The 12,500-nt window shown below is 47.1% G+C and overlaps 1 protein-coding gene across 1 annotated transcript in view; it reads left to right on the forward strand.

The window, feature by feature from the left end:
• The window catches only part of grin2aa (glutamate receptor, ionotropic, N-methyl D-aspartate 2A, a), a 148,950-nt gene that overhangs the window by 7,653 nt on the left and 128,797 nt on the right, over nucleotides 1-12,500 (forward strand). The gene's annotated exons all lie outside the window — the stretch shown is intronic.

Raw genomic sequence — 12,500 nt, forward strand, 5'->3', positions numbered from 1 at the left:
GTCGAAATCAGTGAAGTGTGCTCAAAGACAGAAAATGGAAGCGGCTGACATGAATTAAATATCTCCTCCCCTTGTGCTCCTTGCGTTCATTAGGAAGCCACTTCTATTATGAATGAGGGTCCCGTGGACAATAAAAAAGAATGTTAATTGTTCACCGACGCAGAATGGGACTTGATAAAACGAAACGGAGGGCCTCTCGAGAGTGACGGAGGCAACAGCGTCTCGCTGGCAGGACATTGTTCATTTTTTATTGACATGTGACCCGTGTGCACTCAACCTGAGGAAGCAGCGAACAGCTCCATTGTGGCAATCTCCAAAAAGAATATTTTTTCTCTTTCTCTTTTTTTTTTTTTTTTTTTAAATCTCTCTCTTCTCCCTCCAAGTTGGGTTGTAAGATGCATTTTAGATTAACGCAGGTAGAAGTTTGTGGTTTTTTTTTTTTGTCTTGTGTAATGCACAGTGTAAGGTTAGGGGGAGCTTATAAAGTGCTTACGCAAAAGAGCTGTCATGCTGAACTTGAGCAGACACTAAGGGGATGTCTGCCATGCGTTTGTAATTTGCGCCGAGAAGAAAGATAGCATTAGTGTCCCAGCACTGTGTGGAGACAAGATTGAATTGCTTCGAGACCTCACGAAGACACGCCATGCACACACACACACACACACACACACACACACACACAGAGAGAGAGAGAGAGAGAGAGAGAGAGAGCAAAAGCGAGAGAGAGACTGTGAAAGAGAACAAAATGGAACCGCAATTTCAACCCAGTTTTAATTAACTTGATAATGCAGTGGTTATTAATGATAAGAATACAGTATTGAACCTAAGTTAAAATAGAGCGTGTGTCATAACGCTGGCCGGCAGTGCGCTGAGGGCCATCCGTGCTGCCTTTTAAGCTCCTCTCTCTCAGCACTGTATAATGAAGAAGAGGTCTCGCTGGCATTCAAGGTGACTCTTTAAACCACATTAAAGGGGAAATGGTAATGATTATGCAATTAGCATGTATTTTTCCTCCACAGTGTCCTTCCTGACAACGGCGGGATGAGGACGAGGATGAGTTTTTTTTGTCGGGAGCGCGACCGAAGTGGTCCATTCACGGAGTGTAAAAGACTTTTTTTCCGACTGGTTAATGGCTAATTTAAAAAAAAAAAACGTGTGCAGCACCTCTCACATCTGGTGTAGCCAGTTCCATTGATTATAGCAGAAGCTAATTGTTGCCACTAAATGCTCTGTGAACTACACTACAGTTGCACTCCCAGTGTAGCCCTATTGTTCGCCCCCACCTGCCCTATTGTTCGCCCTCCCCTTGTCCCTTACCTTACTGTGCTGCTAGCGTTTTTCGGTCGGCCTCCTCTATCTTTTTGGTGGTGTGGAAACATACCCAGCAGAGACTAAACTAGTTTTTGTTCTACTTCCTCACATGATCTTGTCTTTTTTTAAACTCCTGGACACAGACTTGTGTCTTTTTTTTTAAATAGTTGCAAAGGTGGAAGAAGATGAATGAGGGTGTAGCAGCCTGAGGGTGAGACTTGAGAGAGTTGCAGTTAGGTCGCCCGTCTCAGGGGACTGTGGACAGCAGCGGCATCGTTTATTTTTTGCCCCGGTATGGCAGCACTTCCGTGTACTGAATGCTCACGCCACCAAGCAGCCAATACAATATCTGGCTCACGGGGGGAAAAAAGGGAAAAGTTCTAAGCATTTTGTGATAGGAAGAACACTCCAGATTTGACCCAGCTTGAGTGTTGGTGAGATTCTCAGCTGAATTCTGTGAATACCAATCTGTAGAACACCTGACTTGTCACCATTGCTGCGTTGAATTCACTGCAACCTCTACTGCGCCGCAGAGGTAGGACTGGGGTCTGTTGAAAAGCTAATCTTGATCTTTTGCCAAGTGTATCTTTTTCCTAGGTGCATGCCTCCATGCTTGGGCTGTGGAATGAGACTCACATTGGTAGCCTCAGCACTATGAAGGCAACCACTGGTGAGGATGATTCACTATGACACGTTGAAGGGGGAAAAAACTGTGTGAACTGAGGCCTGTGTTCAATTTAATCCTACAGTAATTTCATAATATCCCGATTTCACATTCATTATATATCCTAAAATAATTTGATGTGATTCACCAGTCTGGACATGGCTGACAAAGACAGTATTATTTCCACTTTAAAAACCCTCCCTTGCCATTAAGTCTGAGTTGCAAGACCTTGGCTGAAAAAAGAAACATCGGTAACCTTTTCCGGGGTGGATCTGGCAACAGCAGTAAAGGGCATTCGGAGACTCACTCTACATGCTGGCGGTTGATTATCCACCTTGAGAAAGGTGACGAGTATCCCAGTCAACCAGAGGGATTCTCCCAAGGCGTCATCCAGGGGCTGCTTGCTGCTGCACCACCACCACACTGGCAAATGTCCAGGCTCAGCCAATGGATTTGCACTCGGCTGCAAATCCAATTACGCTCACAGGTGGCATCAGGGACTGGCCTGTGTTTGACTTAAGTAAACAATGGGGAGAGAAAGGAATACTTACATTACTGTGGGGACGGAAGGGGGGGGGAGAGAGAGAGAGAGAGAGAGAGAGAAAGAAATAAAGAGACAGACAGACACTGGTCCTTGAGCTCTTTTTTTATGGTTCAAAAGCTTGACATATCCAAATGTACAATTTTTGCATTGACTCATCAACCTCAAGGGTGGTGTTAGCTTTTATTGAGTGGAGGATGTAAGGGTTATGCAACGGCTGGGCTGTCATGTCAACCCTGGGTGAGAAATCAGTCACTGTTGCGACACATGATCAAAATACATGACGTTTACTTCGATATAGCATTTTTAGTAATATGAAATGCTTTTGGACTTTTTCCCCAAATCATATGAGCAATGTTTAGTAGTGAAGCCCCAAATAATTGTAATGTAAGTGTAACTGCTTCTTCGTGAATATATATATTTTTAATATACATATGCAGATCAAAGATTTTGCTGTATTTTTAATATATTACCATAAGACATTTCTTGTACACAACAACAAATTCATCCAGCTATGCTGTACAACCAATCTTCACTATGTCGTTATTATGCTCAAGCAGAGTGTGGGCATCCTACCTCAGGCCAATACGTTCTAAATAAATCCCTCGGTTGGGTTCCGGTTTAGAATTTTAATGGGTACTTCCTTGGCCGATGCAACACCGTTACACCCCTCAACTAAGTTCCGTGTAAATCAACTGGGTAGTTTTGTGCGTAATCCTGCTGACAGATATTCAGAAGGTAATAAGGAAGGCTATAATATATAGCAGGCTTTTGGAATTCACTCTGTATCTGTTGTTGTGAAACTAGACTATTTGAATTTAACTGCTCGTAGCAGCCATCCCTGTTTTTGTCCCCCAAGCAAAGGGGACCAATGCGCAAAATTCCGAGGCACATGACCTTATTTTGATTTCGTGAGGGTCAGGCCTGAATCGCTGCTGCAATGATACCGTACATCATTACTGCTGCTCTCTCAACTCATTTCGACCAACATCTGTTTTACCCAAAGGGCACGAGTTTCAACTCGGCTTTATATATATAAAAAATGCATTTTACAGGGGGGGCATCTGCAAATGAAGGGACCTTCCGCGGAAACATTTCCATATTAAGGAGAAGACCGCGTTCGCTGGCTCGTTCTAGCCTCGTGCAAGTTGCAGCTGGGGCATAGCTTTGATCTTAGCATGCACGAGATACACCGGGAGGGGTGGGGGTCGGGGGAGGGGCTGGTTGGATACGGGGGGAACCGCATGGGAGGAGGGGGGGGGGTCAAAGTAAATGGTGGAAGCTGTCTGCGAGGTCACGGTCGTCGCTTAATCACAGAATACAGATAGCGCTTTGATTTGGGCCCGCCTAATGGTGGAGTCTTTGTGACTTTGCCTGCAGACAAGGAGCCGAGGACTCGTCCGTGGAACAAATAGGGATTGAAAAAAAAAGACTCTCCGTCTCGTTAATGGATCAAACGTGCCAAGAAAAAATGCCGTCTATCCGTCAACAGATGCTTCTGTTAGAAGGAGGCCTGAGGGCCAGGGATGGCGTGTCACTAAGATGGAATTAAAATGGTCAGATTCATTTATGTTGTAGCAGTGCATCACAGTGTGGGAACTCACCAAGGCTTTCATGTCTATATGTTTTTGATCTCGACTTTGGTAGCTGATATTCATTTGACCCTACAACAAAGTTTTACTTCTATCACGGTCACGATCATTTCAAGATCGCTTCATGTTTAGGCCTATGGTAATGTTTGTTTTTTATACATATTTTTTTTTTGCTCTTTCCAAGGGAGCTAAAATGCTTTAGTCAATCATTTCATTCTATGGTGGAAATGTCTAGCGTAAAAATAAAGAATAGGCTAAAATGAGAATCAGCGGTCTCTACACTGTAGTTCATAACCGCATATAGTTCACTGGCACTTACCCCATTTGAAATGCAAGGAAGACCAAAACCTGATATCCAGTCAATGCGAGTGAGTAGTTTGCTTGACACATGTCAGGATAATTTACGGTCTTTTGAATACCCATGGACTCTCTCAGGGATGTAGCCTTGCGCAACAATAAATCTTCGTCTTCAGACCTTGGCTGTAAAAGCACCGGTAACCTTTCTGCATGGCGCTGGGAATGGGCAGCGGTAAAGGGCACTCCATGTCTGACTGTACATGCAGGTGGTTATTATTCACTGTAAGGGAAGGCCGGCGCGAGATGCAGAGACCGCTACGATGCTGTCGAACAGTCAGCCACGACGGCGGCCATGACGGTCTTCTCACAGTCCCTAGGGCTCACTAGGGATGTTACGGAGAGAGAGACGCCATGACGCTTCATCCGCTGTGCCTAGAGTTCACTAGGGATGTTATGGAGGGTAGAGACGCCATGATGCTTCATCCACAGTGCCTAGAGTTCGCTAGGGATGTTATGAAGAGAGAGAGAGATGCCATGATGCTTCATCCACAGTGCCTAGAGTTCACTAGGGATGTTATGGAGGGTAGAGAAAGAGAGAGACGCCATGATGCTTCATCCACAGTGCCTAGAGTGCACGGCGTATGTGTGTCCTTTTGCTGCAGGTTCATCCTTTTCTTCCACCGTTCCTACCCCCCCCCCCCCCCCCCCCTCCCCTCCTCCCCGCATGCGGCCTGCGTGTCAGACAGATGTGTTGGCATAGGCTTAAACAAAGCTCCAAGCACTGCTGCTGAGGGTGACTCACACTGTATATGTGTGTGTGTGTGTGTGTATGTGAGTGTGTGTGTGTGTGTGTGTGTGTGTGAGTGTGTGTGTGTGTGTGTGAGTCTTTGTAATAGCTCTGTCCCCTCTCCAGTGGGATCATCTAGGTCCTCTTCTCTGTCGCTGCTTCCTGGGTCCTTCCCACGAACACTGGCTGTGGCAGGGCCAGCGCTGATGTCATCCACGTGATGTCATGCGATGAGTTCATGTCTCCTGCAGGCTCTGGACTGTCTGTCTGTCTGTGTGCTGTTTGTGTGTGTGTGTGTGAGAGAGTATGTGTGTGTGAGAGAGAGACAGAGAGAGAGAGAGAGAGCAGTGTGTGTGAGAGAGTGTATGTGTGTGTGAGTGTGTGTGTATGTGTGTGTGTGTGTGTGTGTGTGTGTATGTGTCCTTCGCTGTGAGCAGCCATTTTTCTCTCATTCTCTCCTTTCTTCTCCTCATCTCTCGTGATCTGCTCTCCTCTCTTCATTTCTCCTTCCTCCTTCCATCCCCTCTTTTCTCCTCTCCTCTCCTCTTTCTCGGTCTTGTTTAATCACCTCTTCTCTGTACTTCTCTCCCCTTGTTATCTTCTCCTCTCCCCTCCTCCTTCTTTCTCCTCTCATCCTCCTCCCCTCTCCCCCTCTCCTCTCCTTCTCTCCTCTTCTATCCTCCTCTCCTCTCCTACCCTCCTCTCCTCTCATTCTCTCCTCTTCTATCCTCCTCTCCTCTCCTATCCTTCTCTCCTCTCCTCTCTTCTCCTCTCCTCTCCTTTGCCTCCTAAGTTGTACAGTACATGTAGATGCTGCTGCAGCTGTGTTGGATCCTGGTGAATCTCTCTCTGTCTGCATCTGTCAGGAAGAGAGCCCCCCCCCCCCCCCTCCTTGGCTCCTCTGGCAGTGTGGTGAAAAATCCCCTGGGGGTCTCCCTGGCACCCTTTTGAACACCAAACCGTTCGCTCTTATCTCTTTTGTCTGATTCAGTGGCTCGTTTATATACCCCCGCGCTTCATCCGCCGGCCAGGAGTCTGCCACTCACTGACCCCAACTTAAACGTACACTCACACACACACACATGCACACACACACACACACACACACACACACACACACACACACATGGACACGCACACAGGCACACACACACGCACACACACACACACACACCCTTCACGGAAGAGAGAGGTTGGCTAAGCCAGATGACTGGCCGGCCACAGGTCTGTCAGGACCTGGTCTGTGTGTGGATTTGGCCCCCACAAGGGCCAGCCGTGGACGCCGGGCGAAAGGATTATCTGGTCCTCTCTCGGCTGCTTTATCTCGGAGAGCCCTGCTTTAAGAGGCAGGGCAGCAGTCGTCAGTCAGTGTGTCAGGCTGCCACGCATACGGATGTCCGTAAGACTTCAGGCGGCGCTCCTGGGGGGCCGTGGGGTGGGCTTTTATTTTAGGATGACCAGACGTCCTCGGTTTCAGGAAATACAGAAAAATTACCTATGTCCCCGTCTTTTTTAAAGAGACCCTATGCAACTTTTTCATAGTCATAAAATCGCTCAGAAATCGTTGTTTTGCTTGACTGACCAGTTTCATCGAAAACAGTAATATTTCCTCCCGCCCCCAGTGTCCCTATCCGCTATTGCAACCTTGCAGTTTCTGCAGGAGACGATCGCTCCTTGTTTACATCTGGAAGTCTGAGACGCGTAAGGAACAAGAAGAACCACGCTTGCAATTTATATATTTATATATAGCCTATACTGTATATGTATAAATATACACGCTAAAGCTGTCGGGGAAGCTCTGCAGAGAAATATGCAAGCATAAAACGAGCGAAACGAAACCAGAGATGAAATCGCCAATCCTGCATAGTTCCTCTTTAAAGATTAAACTCGTATGTATTTCAATCAGATTGATAGTCAAACTGAAAATGTCCCCGTTTTTCCCCAAATGTTTTGGATTATGTCCCCGGTTTGGGTCTCGGACATCTGGTCACCTTATTTTGTTTTCCGTTAACCATCGCCGTCTCCTCTCGCTTGGCCGGTGTGCACTGAGAACAGGAAGTCGTGTCTTTCAAGATGGTGGATGGAACAGCATGTGGTATAAGGGGGGTGCCTTCCATGTAACGATTTATCGGTCCTTCCTTCCTCCCTCGATCCTCGTTCACCGGAAATCGCTCACAGTCGAGGGCACGAGGACATCTCATTCATGTAATTGCAACCAGAGGAGGCAAGACCGAGGACAGAGGAGGGAAGTGGCAATCCCGATACGAGAGGAAACATAAGACCATCCCACGCGGAAGTGTTATTTCGGAGATGGGCGTTCTGTGGCTAAGCTATAGCTAAAGCTATAGGCTAGTGGGATTATGTTAGGGGCTCATGAAGAAACATAAATGTAGCCTAACGAACAATAAGTTCATTATTTGAACGTCCTTATCAACATTTGCCATTGAAACATTTTGTGCACAAAAAAGCATCATGTCGGACCTAGTGATTTTCAATTATGCGTTATGTGTTGAGTTCAAAACACAATGTTGTGAATGTCCTTTTTTATCAGCAGAAGAGCTGACGAGTTGCATGCACACAGATGTCGGCCCATCTTTTGGATCCGCCCTATTACACTGACGTCGCACGTGCTAAATGGTGTGTATGCAGTCGAGGACGTCTCATTTGCGCAGTTCATCAAGCTTCGTTCCTCCATCCTCCGCTCATTCCTTCGTCGTTTCCTTCGCAAAATTCATTAGTAGGAGGGGCTATGACCAGGGCGAGGATCGAGGGAGGAAGGAAGGACCGATAAATCGTTACATGGAAGGCACCCGGGGAATATGCCCTAGGGGCAGACATCCCGGGTTCAGAAAGTAAAAGTCCTGGCAAGTATTTGATCCAACCATGTAGTAAACCAGCTCATCAGGGATTCCTAGCAGATCATTAGTGATATCACCTGTGTTAAGTGCACAGGTAGAAAGAATACATGGCAGGACTTTTACCTTCTGGACCCAGGATGTCTGCCTCTGAATGTGCCACTCTCCCTCTGGGACTCTTCACTGGATGGTGGCACAGAAGCATTTCCGCATTTCAGTATACTGCCATATGAGGAGGCCGGGGATCTTTGGGACGAGAAATAGCGTCACTTGTGCTTGGATCATCCCTTTTGTCTGGGCCTCAATAACAGACCACTGTGCTAAATTTACAGAAATATATATATATATAATATATTTTGTGGAAACCAAAAGTGTTCTGAGAATCTCGCGCCCGCCTTGGTGAATCATCTGGTAATTCTGCCTAATCAGGGTGTAGCTCTTTGTTGTTGCTGCTGTTAAGCCTAGAGTGTATTTGTTGGATGGTGAAATCATTGCTGAAAATAAATGACATGAATAAGCCTGAGAAAATGGGAACAGCATGTATAAGCAACGCTTGCCTTTCCGAGATCTAACCAACGGAGGCTAAATTGGAATTTTCTTGAAGGCATTTTTTCCCAGTGGATAGCATCGACAATAGCAGGCTACAACACATGTCTGCTTTCTTTTGTGGAGAAAAAGCGAGTTATTGTGAGATAGATTTGAACTTGAATAGCCTTGGTGTTAACTAGACAATAACCTTCCATTAGTAGAGATCCAGCTTGTCTTGTTCCTTGTAAAATAGGCCAAGAATGTATCAGATAATCTCTGCTTTTCTGGGAGTACGAGAGAGGTAATAAAATCATGAACGCAGCCAGTGAGTCGTGCTGAATTAAAATAATAGAAAATGGCTTTCATTCCTCCACCTGGAGATGACTTCATTAGTCCACCCACGAACTCGCTCGACTCTGGAGTCAAGGCGAACGGGCAGGGAGGCCGACGTCACAACCCTTTTTCAGCCGGCGGCAACAGCAGCTAAAACATTGCTGTCACTGCGGATGATGTGTGATATTTCCACATATGGCCGTGTTTGCATGTACGGAGGCGGTGGCCACATCGGTGGTGGCTTTATGCACTGGAGCAAAGAAAGCGCCTCGCTCCCACTGTGATTCATCACATCCTACCTGACTAGGTGAATGGCTCTATTCCGTAGCCCAGATATATACATAATACATACAGTATATATATACTGTATATATATATATATATATATATATATATATACATACACACACACACACACACACCTACACACATATGTATGTTGCATACGTGCACAGACACACACACACACACACACACACACACACACACACACACACACACACACACACACACACACACATGTCCAAGCTCCTCTTGATCCCTCTAAGGGGAAGCCCCAGGAGGTTTCTGTGGTATAACTGATGACATGGGCCACCTGTGTCGGTGATGCTGGGCTCCGGCTGTGGCACCCCCAGACAGGGGATCCGCTCTGGCTAACACCTCAGCTGGACAGCCTATCAGCCCCCCCTCAGGGCCCCCTTCCCCCACATACACACCCACCTCTGAAAAAAGCCCTCAGGCCCCCTCGGGATGAAATCAGCCTGACAAGCCACTTTATTAATCCGTGCTAAAGCGACAGACGTTTGTATTGAACAAACACATTTGTACACACACACACACACACACACACACACACACACACACACGTGCACACACACACAGATACACATGCACATGCGTGAGTGCATGCACACACACACACACACGCACGCACACACACACACACACACACACACATACACACACACACACACACACACACACACACACACACACACACACACACACACACAGACAATGTATAGATGTATATGTACTCACATACGGTACCCATACACTTGTGCATAAATGCAAACAATCATCTCACTTGGCTGCACTGCTCATGTATGCGTGAGTGTGTGTGTGTGTGTGTGTGTGTGTGTGTGTGTGTGTGTGTGTGTGTGTGTGTGTGTGTGTGTGTGTCTGTGTGTGCATACACTGCAGGAATAAACACATATCACACATGGCTGCACAATGTCAATAGACAGTATAGACACACATACATCAACACATATGACATACATACACACACACACACACACACACACACACACATACACACACACAGCATAACTGCACCCACTCTGTCAACTTCAACAGCTGAAGGTAACCTCAACTTTGCCGTTGCCTTCCTGCTGCTGCTGCTGCTGCTTGTGTTATCAGTCACTGTGGGGCAATGACCCCCCCCCCCCCCCCCCCCCAAAGAGAAGCCCCAGCCCCGCACTCCGACCTGACCGCCCGCCTCTCATCAAAACTGCATTCAGCTCTGGTGTGGCCCCCTCTCCCCTCCATCAGCCCAGCTCATTCAGCCAGGCAAGCCAGGCAGGCAGGCAGGCAGGCAAGCGGGGAGCCCATCGATCGATCGGCTTCCACCGGGGGATCCATACACCACATTCTCATCTGCTCCCGGTGATGTAACTGCCGGCGCTCCCTCCGCACGGCGTTCCCATATCTGAGGGGCGAGAACGGTCTCGCGCTAGCCGCTAATCATTTGACAGCAGCGTGTCTGGGAAGAAAAAGAAGAAGGGAAAGAGAAAAAAAAAGAATGAAAAGATGAAAGGAGGACACATCCTATGCTATGATATCAGCCGCTGTTTGGTGTTGGGCGATTGGTGATTGGTGTTTTGTTCCCAGAATCGTTGTGGAAGCTGTGGACAGGTGTGTGTTGTTATCCCTTATTTCTCTCAGAAGTGGGCTGCAGCCGGTGGGATCTGAGGGGAATATTTTTGGCACTCGAAACCAATCACCTGGACCTGCGCTTATGGTCTCCACTGTCCTCATCAGTCTTCTGTGTATGTGTGTGTGTGTGTGTGTGTGTGTCTGTGTGTCTGTGTGTGTCTGTGTGGTGTGTATGTGTGTGTGTGTGTGTGTGTGTGTGTGTGGGTGACACACTGATGAGTAGGCCCATTAAGATTTTGCAGACAATGAAGTAATACATTCCGTTCTGTCATTTTCTGTCTTTAAAACGTTATTTCCCATTCTTCTATGGATATCCTCTAGTACCCTCTCCCTCCACTCTCCAACACACATACATACACACACACACATGCACACACACACACACACACACACACACACACCTCCCAGTTGATCTTTGTGTGTCTCTGCTCCCCTTGACAGACTGGGAGTGGTTTGACCTGCGTGGCCAGCATGACAGAGACCCAGGCCATGAGCTAAGTCAGCCTCGCTGTAACGAGGACCGACAGACAGTGGCGCAGAGCACTGCACCGTTGTTGTGGCGACGGAGATAGCTGTCGCCACGGTGATGAAGGGAGGCGGGCGGTAGAGGGGACTATTTGTCTCATTGGTCTCATCGCTTGTTGTTTGAAGAAAAGAAAAGGACTTTGGAGGGAGAGGCCAGAGATGTGGCCCTTTTATCCACATGTCTCTCTCTCTCTCTCTCTCTCTCCCTCTCTCTTCCTCTCTCTCTGTTTCTCTCTATTTCTCTCTCTGTGAAAAGTGTAAGTGCAAAGCCTTGAAGCCGTGAATCTGGAGAAGATTGCATTGTAATAACTGAATAAAAGAAATGGACGTGAAAAAAGGAACACTTTAAATGAGTTAGACATAAGTGAAAGTGAAATTCTGGCCCTGATGACGGTGTCTGGGTACAAATGGAGGAACTATGAAGTGGCAGGCTTTCAGGTGCCTCAGAGGATGTGTCTCTCGCTGACGCATGTACCCCCCCCCCCCCCCCCCACCCCCCACCCCCCACTAGACTTTAATTCGTTCTTTAAGTAATTTCTGATTGGTAATGATGCCAGTTTTCACCTTGAGGTGGGCAACCATTGATGGACTTAGTCACTGTGGCAACGGTGTCGGTCTCAGACAGATGGGTAGAATAAAGAGAAAGGAGAGATAGGAAAGAAAAAGAGAAAAGGAGAGCGACAGAAAGTGTGTGTGTGTGTGTGTGTGTGTATGTGTCTCTGTATGTGTGTGTGTGTGGGGGGGGGGGGGCATGATACAAATGATGATTTCCAATTAGTCTGTTTCATCAGTGGAGAGAAAAGAGAGAAGTGGGGGGTAGAAGAAAACAACTCAAATCAGTGAACTGTGCTGTCTCCTCTTTTTCCCATTTCACAAGTAGATGAGATGCTATAGAACACACACACACACACACAACATGCTGTGTGTGATATGAATGTGTTTACGCTGGTGTGTGTGTGCCAGCCAGACTCTACACACACCAACGTCATGTACACATTCACTTTTGTCTGCTGACAACTAATTAAGTCTTTATGGACTGAACAAAATGGTTTCCGTAGGAAAGGGGAGTGGGGATATTATACCTAACAGTGGGGGAGAATTACCTATCACGGTGACAAGACCACCACCC

This window comes from Sardina pilchardus, chromosome 3, assembly GCF_963854185.1.
Source record: "Sardina pilchardus chromosome 3, fSarPil1.1, whole genome shotgun sequence".
Classification (NCBI taxonomy): Eukaryota; Metazoa; Chordata; class Actinopteri; order Clupeiformes; family Clupeidae; genus Sardina; species Sardina pilchardus.